This window comes from Trichechus manatus, unplaced genomic scaffold (genome assembly GCF_000243295.1).
Source record: "Trichechus manatus latirostris isolate Lorelei unplaced genomic scaffold, TriManLat1.0 scaffold00028, whole genome shotgun sequence".
Classification (NCBI taxonomy): domain Eukaryota; kingdom Metazoa; phylum Chordata; class Mammalia; order Sirenia; family Trichechidae; genus Trichechus; species Trichechus manatus.
Genome location: NW_004443964.1, coordinates 15,976,999 through 16,002,136, shown reverse-complemented (window position 1 = coordinate 16,002,136; position 25,138 = coordinate 15,976,999). Strand labels below are relative to the sequence as shown.

At 36.9% G+C, this 25,138-nt stretch overlaps 1 protein-coding gene across 6 annotated transcripts in view; it reads left to right on the top strand.

Annotated features, from left to right (window-relative positions):
- The window catches only part of HELZ (helicase with zinc finger), a 188,621-nt gene that overhangs the window by 630 nt on the left and 162,853 nt on the right, over positions 1–25,138 (top strand). For 2 of the 6 annotated variants that reach the window (XM_004374202.2, XM_012554956.2), the window contains exons 2-3: positions 718–773; positions 4,804–4,860. The gene's annotated coding sequence lies outside the window, so the exon portion shown is untranslated. Of the gene's footprint in view, positions 1–717; positions 774–4,803; positions 4,861–16,485; positions 16,548–24,744; positions 24,826–25,138 lie in introns of all 6 variants that reach the window. The other 4 variants (XM_023729300.1, XM_023729299.1, XM_023729301.1 and 1 more) reach the window with 4 other exon arrangements.

Genomic DNA, 25,138 nt, shown 5'->3' with positions numbered 1-25,138 from the left:
ATTGGCCCACAAGCGCATCAACAAAAATAAAAACAGACTATTCTTTCCTGAAAATTTCTTTAAGAGTTCCCTTTCCAAGGGCTGAAAGACTGCAGTCCTATCTAAGGAATTTTGATTCCTCTCCCCCCAAATCATTTACTCCTTCTGCACCGTCCCTTTTGCTGAGTATCCTTAAGGCAGGCCTGGAAGCCAGGGTCTTCTGATTCTTCTTGGATTGGGATTCTCAGGTTTTGTTTGGAACTCAAAAATTGGCCTTCCTTCTCCCTCACAACATACACTTTTCAAGCAAATCATTAATATAGTAAAAAGTACAACTCCTCCTGGATCGGGGACGCGGGTGGGGGGGCAGGGGTAATTGTCCTGGTCAGTTTGTTCTTAATGTTGCCCTCTCTTAAGCTCATATTAATAAGGTTTCTCCTTCTGTATTTTTTTTTTTTTTTTGAAAGTAAAGTCAATCAGTGCTGAGATGACTTTTTTGGTAATGTTTCTGATTTTAACAACATTTTATGATCTATCATCTCACTGAAAAGAAAATGTTTTTTATTTTAGAGTAAAAGAAACAGAGACTCGTTTGCAAAGCTGCATACTGTACCATTTTGGTAACTTTTCCATTTGAAATTTAGATGCCCTTTCACTTCAGGCAGATAAAATGTTTGCTCCTGATAATGTCTATTATTGGTGTTGTGTAGACAAATTTTACTTTTTTATTTGCCTCAGGAATTGGATGAAGTAATTGATCACTAATGAACTACAGTGCTGGTGAGATGTGTCAGGTGAGGTGGCAGTTAAAAATTATTTCTTTTTTCCTTCTTTATGTTAATCAACTCATAATGGTAAGGCTGAAACTTTACAATTTAATGGGCCATCTTTGTTTTTCAAAAATAATACTCAGTCAAATGGGTGTACAGACACGGCTAGATTTAGAGGGGACAGATGTGTCTAATGTGTACCAAACTTTTCAGTGGCTCCAGCATATGCAAACATAGTGGAACTTATCCAGAGCCAACTGTTGTACGCAGCTATCCTTGATCCGTATCTTCAACAGGGGTAATTATAGTTTGCCTATTTAAATTTCCATGTGTAACTGTGATTGGATGTCTTAATTTTATCTGTGTTTTGGTGTCCATAGCTTACTTTAAACTGAGTATTAGTCATTGTGGATGTGGGTTTTGTGCATCCATAGTTTGTGGGACTCTTGTACACTCTTTCTATTGGAATTAGTTATTTTATGCAAATCAGTCACCCCTACTTTTATTTACTGAAAAATGAAATAGTACCTGTCTGTCTTACAGTTATTTTGATATGAAAATGATTGTGTTGAGTTCTGTTTAGCTTATTAGGGAGAAGGCTGATTTGCCATTATTTTCTGGTCACACTTGGCATTTGAATACTTTAAGGAACTCAAGGTGATGCTTTTATTTAAACTTGTAATGCTTTGGATTAAAGGACATTATTGATACAGTGTTAGTGAACAGCATTCTGTGCTGAGGGGAGTGGGGAAAGAGAGAAGTTCGCTAATTTTGTATTTTTCCCAAGCAGTTTTCTCTTTACTTCAAAAATATTTTTATTATGGCTTATTTAGAAAAATGTAAGTAATCATGGTAGATCGATTACTGCAGGTTTTTTTGTTTTCCCTCTTTAACACATCCGGGCAGCTTCTGGATTTTGAAATCATGGCACAAACTTTTCCTGTCTATTAAAACATCTGTTTAGGAAGAATAAGCTGTGCTTTATTATTAGTATTATTATTTTTACCTGTAGGCATATAGTTGACATTTTGCCTTAAAAAAACTTGGGACAGGAAGGTGGACATAAACAAAGATATTTTTTAAAGTGCACACACCACATCTGCTTATGTTCAAAACTCAGCAGTGCCTGTGTGTATTACATATAATTTTTATTTGTATTGTTGACAGGGCAAATACCGATTTTTTTAATTTGTATTTTTTTCCAGATTGCAGATGGAGGCATATTTGTGCCTCATGCTGCCCAATTTCAACCTTTTATCTTAGTTTTAGAAATTTACAGATTACTTTGTGGCAAGCAACCAATGATCCACTTTTTGGTTGTGGAGGTGTTCATTTGTAGTCTAGAACTGAATATTTCCAAGTTGCTAATCTTGTGTGCTTGGCCTGAAACGTGCCAATACATTTTCCATAATTTTCACACAAGTAGACCATGTGAAGTGTTAGTATCCGCTTTAAAGTGAAGGTAGTAGTTGACCACCAAACAACTTGCTACACAAAGTATTCTCGAACAGGAAATACCATAGTATTGAAGGTTGTGGTGAAGTTGTTGTCTGTGCCATTGAGCTGAATAAAGACATAGCTGTTTTAGTCTGTCCTTTTGGCTGGGAAGCTAGGACACTATTTTTAGGTAAGGCCTTGGTTTTTGGGAGTCAGTAAGGACATTTCTATTGGCTTGTAAACTTGATTTTTGCAATTGTATAATGAGAAGTTTCATTTTCTAATGGCATAAATATTAAATCTATATTATTTTGAAGTCTGTCAACATTTATACACTGTCCTCTGTTTCACTGGAGAGGGTAGGCATGCCAGAACAACAGGAGAAATCCCTATTTGCAAAGGGTTTTGTCTAATTGAAAAATATACAGCACATTCATGAAAGACTATTTCAGAGGGACCTACAGATAAGTAGACCAGATCTTAGAAATGCGTTTTGTTCTCTGATTGAGAAGTAGACTTGGCATTAATATTGAATGCAGATTAGTTTATAATTGCCTGTCAGACTACATAAAAGATCCAAATATGGGCCCAGCACAAGAAATAAGGTCCTTTGCCTGTTGTTTCTAGAAGGTTTTGGGCAAAGTTTATCAGCAGTAGTTATCCAAAAGAGGGGGAGAAACTACTTAAAAGATTATAAGCATATTGCTATAATAGTTTGTTTTAGAAACTTAGGTAAATGTACATGCAAATGTAATTTGATTTCTAAGTAATATTTTGAAGTGTTTTCTAGAAGAAAAGTATGATATTTGTGGATAGTGTAGGCACACCAGCTTACAATTCATTGAAATTGGGTATAGTCAGGATTACTTCTGTAGCATTGGCTAGAAGAAGCATAAAACATGATGGTCTATCACTTCTAGGATGGCTAGGGTGATGCTTTTCAGTTATCCTAGAATAATTTAATAAAGTTAGTATTCTTTTTTAAAAAAGAGTATTATAGCTGTAACAGGAAGAAAGTATATATATACATATATATATGTATATATTCCTATCAGTTGTCTAAAACTAATTGAAAGTTTTTCAGGATAATACCAAACAGTCATACTGCCTTGTTTATTCTTGTAAATTGTACTGGATCAGTTTCTCCAAAAAAGCATAGGAAGGTGTCTGGTAAAGCCAGAGTTTATACATTCATCTTGCTTTAGAACAAAAAAAGAACCCGCTTTATCAGCAGGTTCATCAAAGAATGCATGGCATATTTTTTGACTGAACCATTTTGAAGTGTGAATGTTTATGATTTTTGTAACTTCCCTGTCATATTTTAGGTGTTCTTGGCACTTCTGAATTTGCCATTTTACTGTGGAAATTCCCCTTATGGTGCACATATTCCTAAAGGCGAGCTTCCTGTCAGTAGGCAATATGTGTAACTAATATAGTTTTAAAAAACTTGTTTATTTTTATTCAAAACTGGTGCATGCTTATGGTAAGCAATTTGAGCAGTACGTAACTGTGTAAAGTAAAAAAGTTAAAAAAAAAAAAAAAAAGCCTCTATTCTCATTTATCTTTAGTCCTGCTTCCCTGAGCTGACCACATGTAACAGTTGGGTATCGTTTAGCATTTGGAAGCTCTCTCTTCCCAAGGTATACTGGGAGCAGTGAAAGTTAAGTGTGAAGAGCTGGTAATTGAACCAAAGTTTAGATGTTGTACAGGGGTCTGTTCTGCTCTTATTTCCTGTGATGTTAACAATGTTGCTAATCTCAAACTACCATCATTTTAAGATAACTGCAATTGAGTTGTTAGTGAAACCCTGAAACAGTTAGTTCCGTTGTCAGGTTGGTAAAGTTTTGATTTGTTGATCTTTTAAGAAAATATTTGTGAATTGAATTCATGTAATCTTAGGGCTAGGAGGTAAGGATGGTAATGAGTTACTGTCTGTTGAATTTTGTAATAAGCTGCATAGTATCTTTACTATAAACTTTTTTTTATAACATTATCATCTCCTTTAATTCTCATAACAAGTCACAAGATGATTGTTGTTATTTCTGTCTTTCAAGGGAGAAAATTTAGGCTTAAATGTGACGCAACTCCAGAATTAGATTGTAGTGCGTGTGGAATTTAGTATGTGATAAAGTTGGCATTGTTAAGTGAAAAAAAGCAAAGTGCAAAAAAAAAAAAAAGTATCAGCACATATCCATTTGTGTATGTGTTATTATATAAAGAAGATAATATTTTGAACATTAAAAAACAAAACAAAAGTGCGAAACAACTAATCTAACATCATGAGGCCAAGGAGTAGTGGAGCTAGTGCTCTATGTGAAAAGTCTGTGTTCCTTCCGTTGTAATGTCTCTGCTGTTTCTATCCAGTCTGTTTTGTTTTCCAGAGGAGGAAACAGACCTGGTGAAGTTAAGTGACTTGCCCAAGGTCATACAGCTAAATAGTAGCAATATTAAGCCAAATTCTTATCTCTGGACGAGTTGGTTATGCTACATTTTATTGAAATACTGTGGACCACAGGACCATATGCTGTGAAAATTGGATACAAACGCTTCAGAGCTGATACATCAGCAAATGGTGTTTTCTACTATGTATTTAAAAACTTGCTTTTCTCTCTTTCAGAAATTATAAAGAGCTCTGATGGGCTATTTGGGTGATACCCAGCGCAGTGAACTGCAGGTGAGTAAGGTTTAGGAGACCATTATTTAGAAAAGAACTTTGCAATACTGGGAAAAGAGACAAGAGATCTAATCCAGACAAGAGTATCTGGCTGGAGGAGGATGACATGAGACAGAGTGGGGTGATGAAGGGCGGTATTGAAACAGTGCTTAACCTGAAGATATGGGACCTAACTGAACTGATTACTTCTGGGACAGACCAGATAATGAACATACCCTGAAGAGACTGCTCACTGCTTTGTCAGAGGAGTTGTTTGAAGAGAATTGAGGGTTGGTTAATCTTCTACTTCTGTTCAGGATGAGTAACGGCACAGGGGCTCAACCAGTCTGCATATCTTGGGAACCTGAGAGGTCTTTCAGTTTTTGTGTCAACATTCTTAACCAGTAATCGCCCCGTGCTCTGATGAATTTGGTTAAGGACTGAGTTGTTTGTTTTCCCTGTTATCTGCTGTGGATGTATTGTCATTCATGATTTTATATATCTGCACTTTCGAGAATCTAAATACTGAGAACATTTCAACAGAAACAAAAGGTTGAATTTTTTATCTAATGGTTATACTACCTCCGTCATATGCTGATAGCCCTTCAAAATTATTTATCTTTTGCTGAAACAACCTGCTGATTAAAGAAAACTGAAGTTTGGTCTTGGGTATTTGTTCACAGTAACAAATCTTCTTGAACCATTATAGTATTTTGGTTTTTCATTATTAAACTTAGAAAATGGTGATAATACAGAAGAATATAAGAGTTGGAAAACTTTGACTTTTAAGATTGTCCTTTTGGGGCATTAGTACTAAGTTATTTTTTGGTCAGTTTTCAGTACTAGTGTTTTGTTAGACACCTCCAAGTCCAGAAAGCATCAGCTTTTGATAGAATGACTTGCAATACTGCATTTGGACTCTGGCTTTATAAGATTTACAAGAACAACACGACGTTTTACCCATCTGCTTTAAGCTAGAATTTTTAACTTTCTCTTCTTGGTTGAAAAAAAACAAAACCCACAAAACTATAATTTAAAGAAAGAAATTCCTTTTTTTTTTTTTGCTTTTAATTATACCCAGGTCTCTTGGCCCCTATTTCTTTGATTTGCCTGTGAGTCCATATTGCCTTTTAACTGCGATACAGTCGATTCCCTCAAGATCCCCAGTGACATTAATGTGGCAGTACTATATACTTTTAGGATTTACAGTTAAACTCGGACTTGGCTACTTGCTGATTGTTGAAGTACTATATGATTGTAGGAGGTTCTTTGTTTCTTAAGTATATGTATGTTTTGCATGATGCCTCTCCCACAGGTTCATGGGGATGATCAGAAGACCAGCTGAGGTGGTTTGTTGGTCCCTGGAAAGGTGGGGTTTGGGGTAGTCATAGGTCATTGTTGGAGAGCCTGAGAGCTCTCAGTCAAGGCCAAAGTGAGCACTAGAAGGGAGAGGTAGACCTTAAAAATATATCAAGTTTGTCCCCTGGGACGCTTCTGTTTCCTAAGTATGGTAGAACTTTTCTTCTTAAATTATAAAGTAATCTAAGGAGTAATATTAAGTAAATTGTTAAATGTTACGGTTACTACCCTAAAACAGTTGATTCTTGTTGCCATTTTATAAAAAAAAATATATATATATATATTTTAATTACGGTTCATTATAATTTATATTTCTATTTATTTTATCATGAAAGAGTTCCATGTTATAGCTTTCACAATATTAATTAGTATGTTTACATTTTGAAAGATTACAAAGTATTTCATCAAGTCATGCTCCCATAATTTACCTACATCCTTTTGTGTTAGGTATTTATGTTGTTGCTGGTTTTCATTTAATGCTTTAATCCACATCATTGTGGATATTATTATTTTTATATACATACATACGTATATGTATATTTTATTGTGCTTTAGGTGAAAGTTTTCAGAGTGAATTAGTTTCTCGTTAAATAATTAATACACAAATCGTTTTGTGACATTGGTTGCCAACCCCGTGATGTGTCAACACTCTTCCCTTTCCACCCCAGGTTCCCTGTTTCCATTTGTCCAGTTTTCCTGTCCCTTCTTCCCTTCTCGTCTTTGCATTTGGGCTGGTGTGCCCATTTAGTCTCGTATACGTGATTGAACTATGAAGCATGTTCCTCACGTGTGTTACTGTTTGCCTTATAGATGTGTCTGATCTTTGGCTAAAGGGTGAACCTTGGGAGTGACTTCAGTACTGAGTTAAAAGGGTATCCGGGGGTCATACTCTTGGGTTTCTCCAGTCTCTGTTAGATCAGCAGGTCTTTTTTTTGTGAATTTGAATCTTGTTCTACATTTTTCTCCCACTCTGTCTGGGACCCTTTATTGTGATCCCTGTCAGAGCAGTCAGTGGTGGTAGCTGGGCACCATCTAGTTGTTCTGGGCTCAGTCTGGCAGAGGTTGTGGTAGTTGTGGTCCATTAGTCCTTTGGACTAATCTTCCCCTTGTGTCTTTGGTTGTCTTCATTCTCATTTGCCCTAGCCGGGGTGGGGCCAGTAGAAGTATTTTAGATGGCCACTCGCAGGCTGTTAAGACTCCACACGCTACTCACCACAGTCAGATGTAGAACATTTTCTTTATAAACTATGCTATACAGTTGAGCTAGATATCCCCCGAGACCATGTTCCCCAGCCCTTAGCCCAGTAACTCAGTCCCTTAGGGAGTTTGGATGTGTCTGTGAGGTTTCTATGACTTTGCCTTGGTCAAATTGTACTCACTTCCCCAGTATTGTGTACTATCTTCCTCTTCACCAGAGTTACCAGTTATCTGCTATCTAGTTAGTGTTTTTCCCTCCCATCCCTCTTAACCATCAAAGATTGTTTCTTTCTGTGTGCAAACCTTTTTTTGAGTTTTTATAGTAGTGGTTGCATACAGTATTTGTCCTTTTGTGATTGACTTATTTCACTCAGCATAGTGCCTTCCAGATTCATTCATGTTGTGAGATGTTTTGCAGATTCATCGTTGTTCTTTATCATTGTGTAGTATTTCATTGTGTGTGTGTGTACCATAGTTTATCCATTCATCTGTTGATGGGTGCTTAGGTTGTTTCCATCTTTTTGCTATTGTGAATAATGCTGCAGTGAACATGGGTGTGCATGTGTCTATTCGTGTGACAGCTCTTATTTCTCTAGGATATATTCCTAGTAGTGAGATTGCTTGATCATATGGTATTTCTATTTCTAGCTTTTTAAGGAAGTGCCATATTGTTTTCAAAATGATTGTACCATTTTGCATTACCGCTAGCAGTGCCTAAGAGTTCAATCTCCCCGCAACCTCTCCAACATTTGTTATTTTCTGCTTTTTTGAATGTTACCAGTATTGTTGAGGTGAGATATCTCACTGTAGTTTTGATTTTTATTTCTCTAACAGCTACTGATGGTGAGCAGTTCCTCATGTGTTTGTTAACTGCCTGAATGTCTTCTTTGGTGAAGTGTCTGTTCATATCCTTTGCCCATTTTTTAATTGGATTATTTGTCTTTTTGTTGTAGAGGTGTTGGATTTTCATATAGATTTTAGAGATTAGACCTTTGTTGGATATGTCATAGCCACATTTTTTTTCCCAGTGTGTAGGTTCTCTTTTTACTCTTTTGGTGAAGTCTTTTGATGAGCATAAGTGTTTAATTTTTAGAAGATCCCAGTTATCTAGCTTATCTTCTGGTGTTTATATATTGTTAGTTATGGTTTGTAGTCTATTTATGCCGTATATTAGGGCTCCTACCGTTTCTTCCATGACCTTTCTAGTTTTTGGTTTTATATTTAGGTCTGTGATCCATTTTGAATTAGTTTTTTTGTATAGTGTGATGTAGGGGCCCTGTTTCATTTTTTTACAGATGGACATCCAGTTTTGCCAGCAACATTTGTTAAAAAAACTGTCTTTTCCCCGTTTAATGCACCTTGGGCCTTTGTCAAAGACCAGGTGGCTATAGGCAGATGGATTTACATCTGCGTTCTTGATTCTGTACCAGTGGTGGGTGTGTCTCTGTCTTTGTACCAGTACCAGCCTGTTTTCATTACCGTAGCTGTACAGTAGGTTCTGAGGTAAGGTAATGTGAGGCCTCCTACTTTGTTCTTCTTCAGTAGTGCTTTGCTTATCTGGGGCCTCTTTCCTTTCCATATAAAGTTAATGATTAGTTTTTCCATCTCATTAAAGAATGCTGCTGGTATTTAGATCGGGATTGCATTGTATTTGTAGATTGCTTTGGGTAGAATTGACATTTTCACAATGTTGATTCTACCTATCCATGAACATGGTATGTTTTTCCATTTATGTAGGTTTCTTACAGGAGTGTTCTGTAGTTTTCCTTGTATAGGTCGCTTACGTCCCTGGTTAGATTTATTCCTTAGAATTTTATTTTTTTTAGGGGCTATTATAAATGGCATTGCTTTCCTGATTTCCTTTTCGTAGTTCTCTTTATTGGTATATAGGAACCCAACTGATTTATGTATGTTTATCTTGTATCCTGCTACTCTGCCGAATCTATGAGTTCCAGTAGTTTCCTTGTGGAGTCTTTTGGGTTCTTTGTGTATATTATCATATCATCTGTGAATAGGGATAGTTTTACTTCTTCCTTACCGATTTGGATGCCCGTTATTTCTTTTACTTATCTTATTGTTCTAGCTAGGACTTCAGCACAGTGTTAAACAGGAGTGGAGATAAAGGGCACCCCATAGTGTCGCTATGAGTTGGAATCGACTCGACAGCCACGGGTTTTGGTTTTGATTTTGTTTTGTTCTCTTCTTAGGGGGAAACGTTTTCAGTCTCTCTGTTGAGAATGATGTTAGCTGTTGGTTTTGTTTAGATGCCCTTTATTATGTTGAGGAATTTCCCTTCTATTCCTATTTTATTGAGAGTTTTTATCAGGAATGGGTGTTGGACCTTATTGAATGCCTTTTCTGCGTTGATTGAGATGATCATGTGATTCTTTTGTTTTATCTATGTGGTGGATTTATGTTGATTGATTTTTTAGTGTTGAGCCATCCTTGCATACCTGGTAGGAATCCCACTTGGTCAGGGTGTATTTTTTTTTTTTTTATATGATGCTGAATTCTATTGGTTAGAATTTTGTTGACAATTTTTGCATCTATATTCGTAAGAGATATTGGTTTGTAATTTTCTTTTTTTTGTGATGTCTTTCCCTGGTGGTGGCATCAGGATTATGCTGGTTTCATAGAATGAATTTGGAAGTATCTCTTCCTTTTCTATGTTCTGAAAAAGTTTGAGTAGTACTGGTGTGAGCTTTTCTCTGAATGTTTGATAGAATTCTCCAGTGAAGCCACCTGGGCCAGGACATTTTTTTTATTAAGAGTTTTTTAAATTACCTTTTCAATATCATCTCTTGCTTTGAGTCTGTTTAGATTTTCTACATCAGTTTGTGTTAGTTTAAGGTAGGTGGTGTGTTTCAAGAAATTTGTCCATTTCTTTTAGGTTTTTAAATTTTTTGGAGTACAGTTTTTCATAGTATTGTGTTTCGATCTTTTTATTTCAGTTGGGTCTGTTGTTATGTCCTGCATTTCATTTCTTATTTGGGTTATTTACTTCTGTTTTTCTATTGTCAGTTTGGTCAATGGTATTACATTTTTTTCTGACTAATTGTATCTCTACAACAGGTTTCTGACTGGCATTATTATCATAAGGGTATGAATACTTTTATGGCTCTTGCTATGTGTATTGTCATGTTGTTTTTCAAGGGTGTTGTACCAGTTTGTACTACTGACAGAGATATATGGATGTACCTATTTCACCATCAGCTGGGCAGAAATGCATTGTTTTCCTTAAAAGTTTTTGCTAATTTAATAGTGTACTTAGTGCAGTTGCATTTCTTTGTTTATAATGTTGAATTTTACCGTTTGAGTTTCTTCATGGTGAATTGTTTGTTCATAATTCTTTACTGTCTTATGCAATAAACTATGGATGTGTACTTTGGATGGTAAGGCAAGTATAACCAGAGAGTAAACAGGTGATAATTCAAAAGAAAACTAGAACATGTTCAGTGAATATGTTCATAGAGAGTCTGGTCTAGATGGTAAGTGCTCTTAGGGGGTTGTTGTTGTTGTTGTTAGGTACTGTTGAGTTAGTTTTGCCTCCAAGATTCAATTGAACAAATATTTATTGGGTATCCACTGTGTGCCCTATGCTGTGTTGAGTACTCTATGAGTGCTTCTCAGTTTACTGTCATGGTGTGCGCTGGGTTGAAGGAGGAGGCTGCTTCAGACTATTTGACACTTGACTAGTTGGAGGTTCTGGCCATCACAGGCACTTTATGGCTGCTTGGGGACCTATGGTGATCACCCTTTAGGGCATCTTTAACTCATTCATGGCAAACCAGTGTGCTGTCATTCCTGTTTGGGAAGCTCTGTTCTGAACAGGGCTTTGAACTGGCTTGAATTGGTTCAGTCATGGCTGACGAAGCAAAATGAGAAGAGATCCAAATTTTTAAAATTTGAGTGATCCAGACTGATAACTGGAATGGGAAAATTATGAGTCAAAGCCCTGGAATGGGAGACTCAGAAGAGGTGTAGTGAGACTTTTTAGGAGCCTGATTCATGAAATTGGATTATTGACAGGACCGTGAAGAGTGACACACATTCAAAGCGGCACTGTCAGCTACCATTTTTGAGCTGGACACTGCTGTTTCAGCCTCTGCTCAAAATCTGGAGGGCAAGAGATTTGGTTGCTATGCAATGTGTATGCTGCCCTTGTTTTCTAAGAGGGAGATTAAGTTTTCAGAAGGGTTTTGACCTGTAATTTTTCCATTCTGGTTCACTCAAATTTTGAAAAATCGAGTCTGCTCCAGTTTTGCTTCCTTGGCCGTGACTGAACCGGGAAGAACTGGTTCGCAGCCCTGGTTCTGAAGGATACAAAGATGAATAAAACATTGTTCCTGTTGCAAGGAACTAATCTAGTAGAGAGAATACCAAAAAACCAAACCTACTGCTGTTGAGTCAATTCCGACTCTTAGCGACCCTATAGGACAGGGTAGAATTGCCCCATAGGGTTTCTAAGGCTGTGAATCTTTACAGAAGCAGTCTACCACATCTTTCTCTTGCGGAGCAGCTGGCGGTTTCGAACCGCTGACCTTTTGGTTAGCAGCCAAGCACTTAACAATTGTGCCAGTAGGGAGAATAGAGGCACCGAAAAGTGAAAGTACTAATAGGAACTTGATGGGTGCTATAAAGGTGTTCATACAGAGTGTTTAGGGGTTAAATGAAGGGAGTGATACTGTTTCCTTCGAGATGTCAGGGACTGCTTCAGCCAAAGAGGTGGCATTTAAGTTGCACTACGAGGATGAGAAGTGATGGAAAGAAAAGGGTGTGTTAGAGGGAAGGACAGCTTGAGCAGTTTTTTTTTTTTTTTATGGTTGGGTGGCTGGAAGAATGGGACGTCGGTGTAGGGAAATCAGGGGGAAGAACAAGTCTTAGGGGTTTAGGATAGAGAAAAGATGAATTTGGTTTTGATTGAGTGGAGTTTAAGAAACTAGTAGAAAGTTTAAATTAGAATTTTAATCCTGGAAGGAACTTTAGAATTTTATTTGGGCCATCAGATGAGGAAGTTTGGGGCCCAGAGGACTCAGAGGAATCAGTGAGGTCTCATGTAGTTAAAGTGGAGCTAAGACTGAAGCTTAGCTTCAGTTTATTCCAAAGAAAGGTGACCCATTCTAAAGAAACATGACCCAGCAGAATGCAGAAATTATTGAACAATATCACTAATATTAGACACAAGTAAAATTGTGTGAAAATCATTTAAAAACGGTTGCAGCAGTACATCTACAGGGATTCAAGCTGGATTCAGAAGAGGACGTGAAACAAGGGATATCATTGCTGATGTCAGATGGATGTTGACTGAAAGCAGAGAATACCAGAAAGATGTTTACCTCTGTTTTATTAACTGTGCAAAGGCATTCAGCTGTGTGGATCATGACAAATTATTGATAACATTGTGAAGAATGGGAATTCCAGAACACTTAGTTGTGCTTCTGTGGAACCTGTACATAGACCAAGAGGCAGTTGTTTGAATAGAACAACGGGATACTGCATGGTTTAAAATCAGGAAGGATGTGTGTCGGGGTTGTATCCTTTCACTGTATTTATTCAGTCTGTATGCTGAGCAAATAATCCGAGAAGCTAGACTATATGAAGAAGAACATGGCATCAGGATTTGTGGAAGACTCATTAACAACCTCCTACATGCAGATGTTGCAACCTTGCTTGCTGAAAGCAAAGAAGACTTGAAGCACTTCCTGATGAAGATCAAAGACTATAGCCTTCAGTATGGATTACACCTCAACATAAAGAAAACAAAAATCCTCACAACTGGACCAATAAGCAGCATCATGATAAACGGAGAAAAGATTAAAGCTGTCAAGAACTTCATTTTACTTGGATCCACAATCAACACACACGGAAGCAGCAGTCAAGAAATCAGATGATGTATTGCATTGGGCAAATCTGCTGCAAAAGGCTTCTTTAAAGTGTTGAAAACAAAGATGTCAGTTTGAGGACTAAGGTGTGCCTGACCCAAGCTGTGATATTTTTCAGTCATCTCATATGCATGTAAAAACTGGGCAGTGAATAAGGAAGACTGAGGAAGAATTGATGCATTTGAATTATGGTGTTGGCGAAGAATATTGAATATACCATGGACTGCCAGAAGCATGAACAAGTCTGTCTTGGAAGAAGTACAGCCTAGAGTGCTCCTGGAAAGCGAGAACGGCAAGACTTTGTCTCACGTACTTTGGCCATGTTATCAGAAGGGACCAATGCCTGGAGAAGGACATCATCCTTGGTAAGGTAGAGGATCAGCAAAAAAGATGAAGATCCTTGATGGGGTGGATTGATACAGTGGTTGTATCAGTGGGCTCAAATTTAGCGATGATTGTGAAGATGGTGCAGTTCTGGGCAGTGTTTTGTTGTGTTACACATAGGGTGGCAATGAGTAGCAACCGACTTGATGGCACCTAACAACAACAACAATTGAAGCTTCCTGATTCTCGGTCCAGCACCCCCTTTCCTGCTTCACACTGAGAAGTGGTGAAGGTTCTCAGCTGTGGTGCTTTTCTCACACCCAGTTAGTGCTCAACAGAGAGATGAAAGTGGCATAGTTTGTGTTGGGGAGCAAGAGTTTTTATTTTTTAAATAAAAAAGATTTTCTGTGCAAACTTTTCAAACATACAGAAGTGAAAAAGAAGAGTATAATCATCCCCATGTTCCCATTATCCCACTTTAGCAGTTATCAACTATTGCCCAATGTTATTTCATCTACCGCCCTCCTCCAGTTATTTTGAAGCAAATGGGATAATGTTTTATGGCAACCTTAAACTTTGTGTTGTATTTGTAGGTAAGGAGAGTTGAGCTGTTTTAGTGTGATATGTTCCTAACTTTCTGGGTGGGGTCTAGAGTAAAGAGAAGTAGGATTAACTTCCAGAATTCTTGTGCTGCCCCAGACTTTGTGTCTTTGGACAAATCACTTTAGTCTTCTGAGATTTAGTTTGTCTGTGAGATGGAGATAATACTATCAGCTTCTCTGAATCACATGAGATAAGGCATGTAAAAATCTTCTATGAACTCTAAACTTTAGAGTCTAAAATGTTATGCAAATTTTAGTTGTAACATAAAGATGGTGCCATCCCTTTGAGCTTATGTGTTGCTGCCTTGAAGTTTATATTACTCAACAAATTTTTATTATACAGCAACTACTTGTTATGCCAGGCAGCTGGGGTTTCAGCAGTGAAAAAAACAGACAAAATCCCAGCTCTCATGGAGCATCTAGATTCTAGAGTCTAGATCTAAAGGATAATAATAGTTAATACTTCTATAGTGATTACTGTGGGCCAGCTACTGTTCTAAGTGCTTTACATATTTACCTACCTACCAGTAGCCGTAGAATGGACCCTGACTCAAGACACCTACACGTGTGTCAGACTAGAACTGTGCGCCATAGGGTTTTCAGTGGCTGATTTTTTTGAAGTAGATCACCAGGCCTTTCTTCCGAGGTGCTTCTGGGTAGACTGGAATCTCCAACCTTCCTGTTAGCAGCTGAGCACATTAACTGTTTGTACCACCTGGGGACTTATTTACATGTTTAAACTCACTTAATTGTTGCAGCAATCTTTTGTGGTAGGTACTGTTATTATCCCCATTTTATTGATGAGGAGATGGAGGCACAGAAAGTTTACCTAAACTGCCTCGGGTCGCACTGTTAGGGTTCAAACTCAGGCAGATCCGGCTTCCAGCTTATACTCTTAACCACTAAGCTAGAGTATTTAAATTGATACAAATTAAAAAATTTAGGCCCAGATTGAAATTATTCCTAAAAAAAAGTAAGGATTCTCTTCTTGAAAAACCAAACCAGAACAAAAACAAATGAAAAAATGCCTATAGCTTCTGTGTAGTTGGAGGAATATTAGTATTCTTTAATAGAAAAATATATTTCTTCCAAACTTTTTATCAGCTTCACCAACTTTCGTGGCTTCCTTAGATACAAATGGCCCCCTGAAGGAAGGAAGTCATCTTTCTGCTGGCACCTGAGCAGAAACTCTTCTTGAATGGATCCTTTTTTGTTTATAGTCCCCTGCACCCCCTATTTCCTTAGTTCTGCCCTGAGAGCCCTCAGTCCTCCTTCATGGGGAGGGCATGTTGGGAAATGGGGAGTGAGCATGTCCTCAAGTTTGCATCTGGATCAGGACATGGGCCTTGCTATTTATAAGGGGGTTATTATGGCCTGTATACCTGTTTAAGAGGTGTTTTTTATAGGTGTTTTTTTTAAAAATAGAATAATACAGTTCCAGACTAGAAATGATTTTTAAGATTCTAATTCAATTAACAGTAAGCAGTAAAGAGTGCTTTTCTGTGCCTCAGCATTTCCACTTCTTTCTCCACTAGAGAAAGGCATTTTGGGCAGATCTATACTGGATCCTGCGTTTGCTGCTGTTGTTAGGTGCCGATGAGTTGGTTCTGACTCATAGCGACCCCATATACAACGGAATGAAACAATGCCCGGTCCTGCGCCATCCTCACAATCGTTCTTATGCTTGAGCCCGTTGTTGTAGCCACTGTGTCAGTCTATCTCATTGAGGGTGTTCTCCTTTTTTTGGTGACCTTCTACTTTACCAAACATGATGTCCTTCTCCAGGCATTGATCGCTCCTAATAACTTGTACAAAGTACACGAGACAGTCTCACCATTCTTGCTTCTAAGGAGCGTTCTGGCTGTACTTCTTCCAAGACAAATTTGTTCGTTCTTCTGGAAGCCTATGGTATATTCAGTATTCTTCGCCAGAACCATAATTCAAATGCATCGTTCTTCGGTCTTCCTTATTCATTATCCATCTTTCACATGCGTATGAGGCGATTAAAAATACTGTGGCTTGGGTCAGACCCACCTGAGTCCTGAAAGTGACATCTTTGCTTTTTAATACTTGAAAGAAAGTCTGTTGCAGCAGATATGCCCAGTGCAATACGTCATTTGATTTCTTGACTGCTGCTTCCTTGGGTATTGATTATGGATCCAAGTACAATGAAAATGAGTTTAGGCTTAGCTATATCTGCTCTAGGGTATGTGGAATGCAACTTCATAAGAAATCTGCTCTTCTATTCTGCCAGTGATCCTATTTCTTATACTTCTTTACAGTCTCCAGCTGTGTCTTCTCCTGGGTTTTTTAATCCTCTTTCCAGATGCTTTTAAGGGATAAGGTAATTATGTTCAAATAAACACATTTTGAGAAAACTAGATAAGTTAGAAATTAATGAGCCCAAGATCTGTATAGACTGCCCAATTGATTAAAAAGACTATAATAAAGACTATATGAGTTTGAAGGAAATTGAAATATTACTCCTGAATATTAGCTATAATTTCTTATCATGTGAAATAAATTACCTTGTTTCTATCACTTTTTTTAATTTGGAAAAAGTAAATCAAGTAGTACATAAAATTAGAATATATTTTATACTTAAGAGAAAATTATAGCTTTTGTGTGTTAGTTTGGGATTTGAACTACTTTTTTTTTTTTTTTAAGCTAAAGAAAACCATTAATTTAACTTATATTATGAAAATTTTCAAGACTATAGCAAAGTTGAAAGAATAGTATAATCAATACCCAGGTGTTGATATCTTGCCACAGTTTGCCTTCCCTTTCTTTTTCTGTCTATGATGAAAGTAAGTGACAGACATCTTGAATGATACTTCATCCCTTCTTCAACATGTATTTGCTAAGAATGAAGACATTCTCCTCTATAAACATAATCCAGTTTTCACACCTAAAAAAATATTAAGTCAGTAATACCATCAAATACCAAGTCCATATACAAATTTCTCCAGTTGTCCGCAAAATTTCTTTTATTCCTTTAAGTTATTATGTTTCATTCACATCTTTTAATCTGGACTAGTTCCCCCTCCCCTTTTTGTTTTTCGTTTCAATGGAACATTTTGCTTGTTGAAAAATTAGAAAATATAGATGAATTTAAAGAAGTGATTATAATCCCATTACCCAGAGATATCCACTTTTTATTTTAATATACTTTTTATTTTGGAATAATTTTCAACTTTACAGAAAAGTTGCAAATGTAGGTCAGGGGTCTCATATACCCTTAACCCAGTTGCCCACATTGTTAACATCTTACATTCCAGGGTATGTTGTTAAATCTGAGGAACTAACATTGGTACATTACAATTAACTAAGCTCCAGGCTTCTTTGGAATTCTTCAGTTTTTTCACTAATGTGCTTTAGTGAAAGGAGCAGTAGATACAGGATCTCTTCAAGACCCCACACTGAATTTAGTTGTGATGCCCCCTTAGCATCCTCTGGTCTGTGACAGTTGCTTAGTCTTTCTTTGCTTTTCATGACCTTGACAGTTTTGAGGTGAGCTGATCAGTGTCCCTCAGTTTGGGTTTTTCTGATGCTTTCCTCATGATTAGAGGGGTTAAGGGCTTGGAGGAAGGAGATATCTTACTTTTAATATTTTATTTTATATCCTTCCTGATTTGTTACGCAAAATATTTAATACATATTGATGTACATTTTATAAAAATGGGATTATAGACTCTATTGTAGTCTCCTTTTTAATTTAAAAATGGGAATACATTCTATTATTTTGTAACCAGCTTTTGTCACTTTATATCTTTCCAGTAATCCCTGTTCTTAACATTATGTAGGAAAAGTGTTCCACATTCTGAACATCTGACTTGAAAATATAGTTTTAGAACGTAATCTGTTGGCAAATTGAAGACAGCCTTTAAGTGTGGTGGTGGTGATACCCCCCTTTTTTTTTTTTAAAAAAAAAAAGGATTATGTAGTTCTTTATACTGATCTATTTAAAAAGCTCAACTGTTTGGATTATGATGTGATTACATGTCTACACAGATAATCTGAGAGGAAAAATGAAGAAATACAAAGAAGAGAAAATGCTTTATAACAATAAAACTTTCTTGGCAAGCAACCTTTTCTTTAAGTCCGTCTTTTAGTATAATTTGCTTGCTTCTTAAGTATGGGTTTTTTGTTTTTTAATATCTTTATTGATTAGTAAACATGTTAAATGAGGCTCAAACTCTTCAAAAAATAATTTGGAGTTATTGAAGCTAAGAAGGCTATCTCCAGAATTGCTGGGAATTCTAAAAAATGGATCAGGAAAAGTGGAAGCAATAGATGGGAAAAAAATCTTAATTTTAGCTGGTGATAAAAATTTTTTAAAATTTAGTTTGTCTTTTTTATTTTTTTATAGTTTTAGTCACTAAAATAGATGGTAGAAAGTCCATCAGGAGATTTCTTTTACGCATTTAAGATATTTTATTTTGCTATATTGAATTTAGGAGAATTTACCTCTTTATGAAAGAGATTGTTCTAAGTAGAGTATGGTTGATGATCTTAGTTTCTAGTTTCCTTCTCATTATAGGCTTAGTATCTCTTTTAATCTAACGCTTCTTGCATATTCTGTCATTTTATAAAACTTTTTTTTGCTTTCCAGCCTGTGTACCCCATAGAACCATCATAGATTCCAGTTTGGGATAAAAGCGGATAGATTTAAAGATAATACAACATTTCTCTTTCCGAATTGGCTTTCTAATGGGAACTAAATTTGGTACAGGACAGTTCTTGGGATGCTTGGCATTTAGGTTATTTTAGATTATCTCTTTAGGAAATTCAATTAAAGTATTTATTGACTGGTTTTAATGAATTGAGTGGTTATCAAGGGGATATAAATGGTATAAAACATGACTCCTATGTTTTTGGATAGTTGTGTTGAGAAGATAAGGCATCTTACATGATATATTTAATCCATGATAATAGATTATTAAGAAGTCACATGATTCTGTAGGAAGTAATACTGGTTTTGGGGGAAGAGGGCATCTTAGAGAAGAAGGCCTTAAAGTGTTCGTTAAAAGTTGGGTAGGGTTTAGGTCCAGAGAGAAAAGAGGGCAGAGGGAATGGCAATTTCAGAGACTCAGAGGCGTTACTGTGTACTTGGGGCTTGTGTCGGGGAGTGGTGGGGAAGGTAGGCTGTAGCTGCATTGTGGGTGGCCTGGATATCTGGCTAATGAGTGTGGTCATTTTATAGGCATTCAGGAACCATTGCTCTATTTCTAGAGTAATGGTTCTTAACTTTTTTTGTCCTTGAGGAAGCATGACACATTTTCATTAGTCACATTGTTTTCAGGATCCTAAATGAGTTTCTGCAGGGAAGATAATAATGTATTAGGCAGATTAAAAGTAAATTACTGACTTTTAACAAATGTGAGTCTCCATTTTTTTTTTCTAGTCGTTCTTGTTTAAATTTTTGTTTTCCTAGTTACGTAAAGAAATGAATGTATTTTATTATATTTGACTTTAAGTTTTCCTGTGGTTTTATTGTTTATATATTCTAATAATTAAAGATATCTTATGGTTGAATCAAGAACCAATTATGGATTTTAGCAAATAGTAAATAATAAAGAGGAATGTCGTCAAAGTAGATAGTGGTGATGCTTAGTACGATTCACCAGTCTTCTAAAACCTTTACAGATGGAGTCTGATTCATTCCACCTAACTCAATTATGAGGTGGATAGTTTTTTTCATTCTAATAGAGACAAGCATATATGACACTGATGCAGAAATAATCTTGAATTTAGATTGAAGACATTTTCAGTACTAATATTGTGATTGGAAACCCTAGTGGCGTAGTGGTTAAGAGCTACAGCTGCTAACCAAAAGATTGGCGGTTCAAATCCACCAGGCACCCCTCGGAAACTGTATAGGGCAGACCTACTCTGTCCTATAGGGTTGCTATGAGTTGGAATCGACTCGACAGCAACAGCTTTGGCTTTGGTTTTAATATTGTGATCCTGCTATTTGATCACAGTTTATTTGTTCTGTATAGCCTGTCTCCAGTCAAATAAATGATTTAGGTTTTTTGAAATAGAGAGGACCGTGACTACATTAACAAGAGAAGTTAGCGTAACTGATTTTTAAATAAAAGTACATTTTCATGACTTGATTTCAAGGTGGCCTGGTGGTTATTCTTATACTGTCACAGAAAGCAGTTCATAGTGGGAAGAGAATGATGCTTATAAATCACCTCTGTTACTGAAAATGTCTTAGCCGGGACAAATCTGCCTACCACCTCTGTGATACACTATCGATTTCATTTTTCTGCCAATATTTGCTTTTGGTTCTGGACCAACTATCTAGCCACGAAGGAATTCTTCAAAAGTATCCTCGATTCTGTGCCAAGTAAACTTGATTGTTCTGTTTGTAGATGTTCTTTTTGGGCCTCTGTTCTTGCCTCTAAAACCCACATATGCAAAAGGGGATATGAATGAGTTTTCCATTTACTATCAACAATTTATTCTTTTGTATCTATTTCTTTTCAGTTTTAAAAAACCATGTCCACTGTGACATCGAGACTCATATTTTAAAAATAACTTAAAAATGTTTATATTTTAAATGATGATTTAGTAAAGTGGACTGTTTTCATTTGGTATAAAGTTCAGTTAATTTAACGTATGTACAGTTTGTGTAACCACCACTATAATCAGGATACAGAACATTTCTATCACCCCAAAAAACTCCCTTGTGCTGTCTTTCTATGGTCACCCATTCCCCAGCATAACCCCTGGCAAGCACTGATCTGTTCTCCATTCCTCTAGTTTTGTCTTTCGAGAATGTTATATAAATGGAATTGTGCAGTGTATAAACCTTTGAGACTGGATTCTTTCGTTGTGGTTAATGATCTCAGTTTCTAGTTTTCTTCTCCGTAGGGTTAGTCTTCTCTTTTTTTTGATAAAGTCCAACTTACTGATATATTTTTTTTCTATTTTGGATTGTGCTAAGATGGATGTATTTTAAAATAGCTTCCTATTCTATAAGAATGATGAAAAGTTACTTAGTGATGGGAATAGTTTCGTAAAGTTCACTTTTGTGGAAGGATACAAATATTTTCATTTTATGGTATACGTAGGACTTTTGCTTACTCAGAGGAGATGATCGGCTTAGGTTTGTGTGGTTTTTCAGGTATACTTTTATAATGTAGAACTATATAGCGAATTAGTCTTTAAGCCTGTTTCAGAGTTAAATTGCCGATGTTTTACAGTCACATTTGATGCTTTTCTGAGTGCCTGAATTTGAGTTTCTACTCTACTGGAACAGCATTAAAACCTTGATTGCTTGGGGGTTGAGAATCAGTGTAGTGAAGAAAGCACGAGCTACATCGGACTGTGGATTTGAATCCTACCTCTGCCATGAAACTGGGTAACTTGTCTTTGTGTTTCAGTTTCCTCATCTCTAAAACAGGAATGATGATAATTACTGTGAGGGCCATTGTGAGAATTAACTTAGATTATATACAGTTTTTAATAGCATTTGGCACATAGTAAGCATTCAGTAAATGGTTCTTGTGGTGATGGTGGTGGTTATTATTATGATTACTGTTCTTACTGAAGTAGCTTTATAATAAAATTCTTCAGCCAAATGTTTTGGGATTATATTTTCAAGAGGTAGAATAACCAAATAATCTGACTAAGCCATTTCTTTTCCATAATTACTTCTTTTTTTCTCTTTATACTTATTAGTAACCAATAACCATATGACCATTATTATTTAGTGTATATACATTGTTTTATGAGACACTTTACTTGTACCAGCTCATTTGGCTTTTCACATCCTGTGAAGAACTAATCAGATATAGATATTATCCGTTAGGACTCTCTTGGTTCCACATGCCTGAAATACCAGCCTAAACTGGCTTAAGCTAGGAATAAATACCTTCATTGACCTAACTGCAACGTCCAGATATAGCTAGCTGGATTCAGGGCTCAAATAAGTCATCAGGACTCAGTTTCTCCTCATAAACCAGCTCTGTCTTTTGTTGTTTAGACTTTAGTTGTAGGCAATGTGTGTTAGAAAAATGACCCCAGCATATTCAACCCCTGTAGCCTCACAGATTTTAGATTCAGCAAGAAAGTGCTGCGTGTCTCTTTCGTAGCAAATTTTCCCAAGATCTCATTGGTTCTTATGGCAGTCGTGTGCCCTCCCCTGAGCCAGTCCCTGTGTTGGTGGTTATAAGGCTTTGATTGTGCAGTTTCAGTCACATGACATCTAGGGAGCTCCAGTGGAGTCAGCTCCTGAGGAACCACATGGGTTGGAAATGGGGAAAGGTGAATGCTCAAAGGAAAACTGTGGGCTTCTGCTACCAGGAAAGGAATGAATAGTGAGCAGCAAAACATCTAATGTTAGTCCCTGTTTACATAAAGTCAGCAATAGATCAGAGGAGTTAATGAATTTGGATTAAAATATTGGTTTCTGTTTCCAGCTTGCTTGCCTACAAAATCATACCCTCCAAGTAAATGTTCCTCACGGGAGTAGGAATTTGTAGAAACTTACAGTGTGTTATGTTCTTTTGGTGAGAGTTTGGGTAGTTTTTACAGGAAGAGAAAGAATCAAGGCAGATGGGGTGGACCCCTCAGCAGTGGGTGAATGTGGTGCTCTTTCTTACACTGCTGTGATTAATGTGACTCAGCTCTGTGACTTTCATTCGCTGGGCCTCTGTCCCATGGGAGAGACTCTTAGAGACCCAGCTTGGTCAGTGTCTGCCCTTGGATCAGGCAGTTATGGCCGGGGCAGGATCATATGCTATGGCTGTGAATGTATCTGTGTATCCTAGAGAGCTGCCCATTGAGGTGTTATCTGGGAGCAGTCTTCATATAGGAGTAGTAGTTCTAGATCTCTCACTTTGTATTCTCTATAGTCTTCGTTTTTAGAATGGCCTGAGACATTTCTCATTTTGACTTTGACCAGAGTTTTCATGTTATCCCTGAGAATGCACTTCAGCTTCTTCAGAAGGTGTGGGTATATCAGGTCATACCGTTTTCTTAAAAAGCAGAGAAAACAGTTGAGCAGAGACCTGCCTTGTACTGAGATTAATACTGCAGGTTCAGGTCATCCTCAGAGAGAAACTAAATTGTGGTGGAAACATTAATATTCACTTCTGAATTGGGTACCTGAGACTAATGTATCAGAGACATTAACTCTGTAAATTAAGTAATTTTCCCCAAAGCTCTAGAAGTTAATAGTTCTTCCCCTAGTCTCTACTTATATATTAATGTTGTTCAGCTCATTCTGGCTAATATGTTTGGTGATGAATGTTGATGTTAAGTCTTTGTGATCTCCTCTCACAGCCACTCTTAGGGCTTAGCTAGTCTTTATTGATTACATACAAATGTACTTATTTTTGCAATGGCTATCTTGCAGTATCATTACCAATTTATCGAAATGAAGAAAATAGGTGAAAATAATTTTTGTGTCAAGTGGATAAAATTGTTACATAGAGTGATATTTTCCGTAAGTACGATATCTTATGTTGAGATCAGTAAAGTGATTTTCACTTTACACAAATTTACATAAATTGAAATAACAATACCTGCCACTTATTGAGCAATTACTATATTCTAGATTTTTTTTTAAGCACTTCAAACCAAAACCAAACCCACTGCCATGGAGTTGATTCCAACTCATAGTGACCCTATAGAACAGAGTAGAATTGGACCCTAGGGTTTCCAAGGCTGTAATCTTTACAGAAGCGGACTGCTGCAGCTTTCTTCTGTGGAGCGGCTGGTGTGTTTGAACTGCCGACCTTTCTGTTAGCAACTGAGTGCTTAACCACTGTGCCACCAGGGCTCCTTAACTTTCATGACCAGTGTGGTACATACAGGTACCATGTACTTTTGCCACCTCTGGGGTTTATTGGGAAGCTCCTTTCCCACAGACAGTACGTGCTGCATGCAGGCGGAGACCTGTATAACAGTTTGAAATGGAAAAAATGAGCGTGTGCCGCAAATTATTGTTTTTACAGGATATTGTATGAGGTGGTGCTGAATCAGTGTTTTTTGGTATGAAAAATATGGATTCTGATAAAAAGTTTTTTGGGGCACATATGTCTTACTGGACTCTGGGGAGGGTAGAATTAGTGGGACACATATGTCTCTCTGGACTCTAGGATGGGATTGGTGGGATAAGGAAAAAATCCACAGTACCTACTGAAATCTCAAGCATACTCAGTGATTCAGTATGCATTCTGTTAGTGAAAATACATAGTATTAACAAAAAATTCAAAGCAGAAAATAATTGGGTCTTGAAAGGTTTAAAGATTGAGTATATAGTACTCTGAGTATCTATTGGGTTATCTTATGAATAACACAATTACATTTCATTTTTAATGTTGAAAGTGTTAATTTGTTAAACGTGAACATTTAAAGTATACTGTAATTTTTAAGACGGTTTTGTTTTTAATTAAAAATTTCAAATAGAGAAAAATACATAGAATAACTATATTGTGCCCTGTGTATATTCCACCTGTATTTTAACAAATGCTCATGAATACTGTTAAAGTTCTTTTTGAACTTCTCCTTCTCCTATTCCTTAGATATTTCTACATTTTTTGATGTACCAAGACTCTCAAAAATTGAAGGGGCTTAGACTTCTTCTAGGATCCCTGGTCCAAAAGGTTAGCAGTTCGAATCCACCAGTGGCTCTGCAGGAGAAAAGACCTGGCAACCTGCTCCTGTAAAGATTACAGCCTAGGAAACCCTGTGGGGCAACTCTGCTCTGTCATATAGGGTTGCTATGAGTCAAAAATCTACTCGACAGCACAGAAAAACACAGACCTCTTCTTAATGTCTATCACTTTTCCTTACTCACTACTGCGGGGTTTTTTTTTTGCCTATCAATAACTTTTTCCCCTCATCTTTTACTGGAGTGTATACACCATATTTTAATGCAAATAACGTGTACCTTCTGCGTTTGTTTGCCATCCTTGC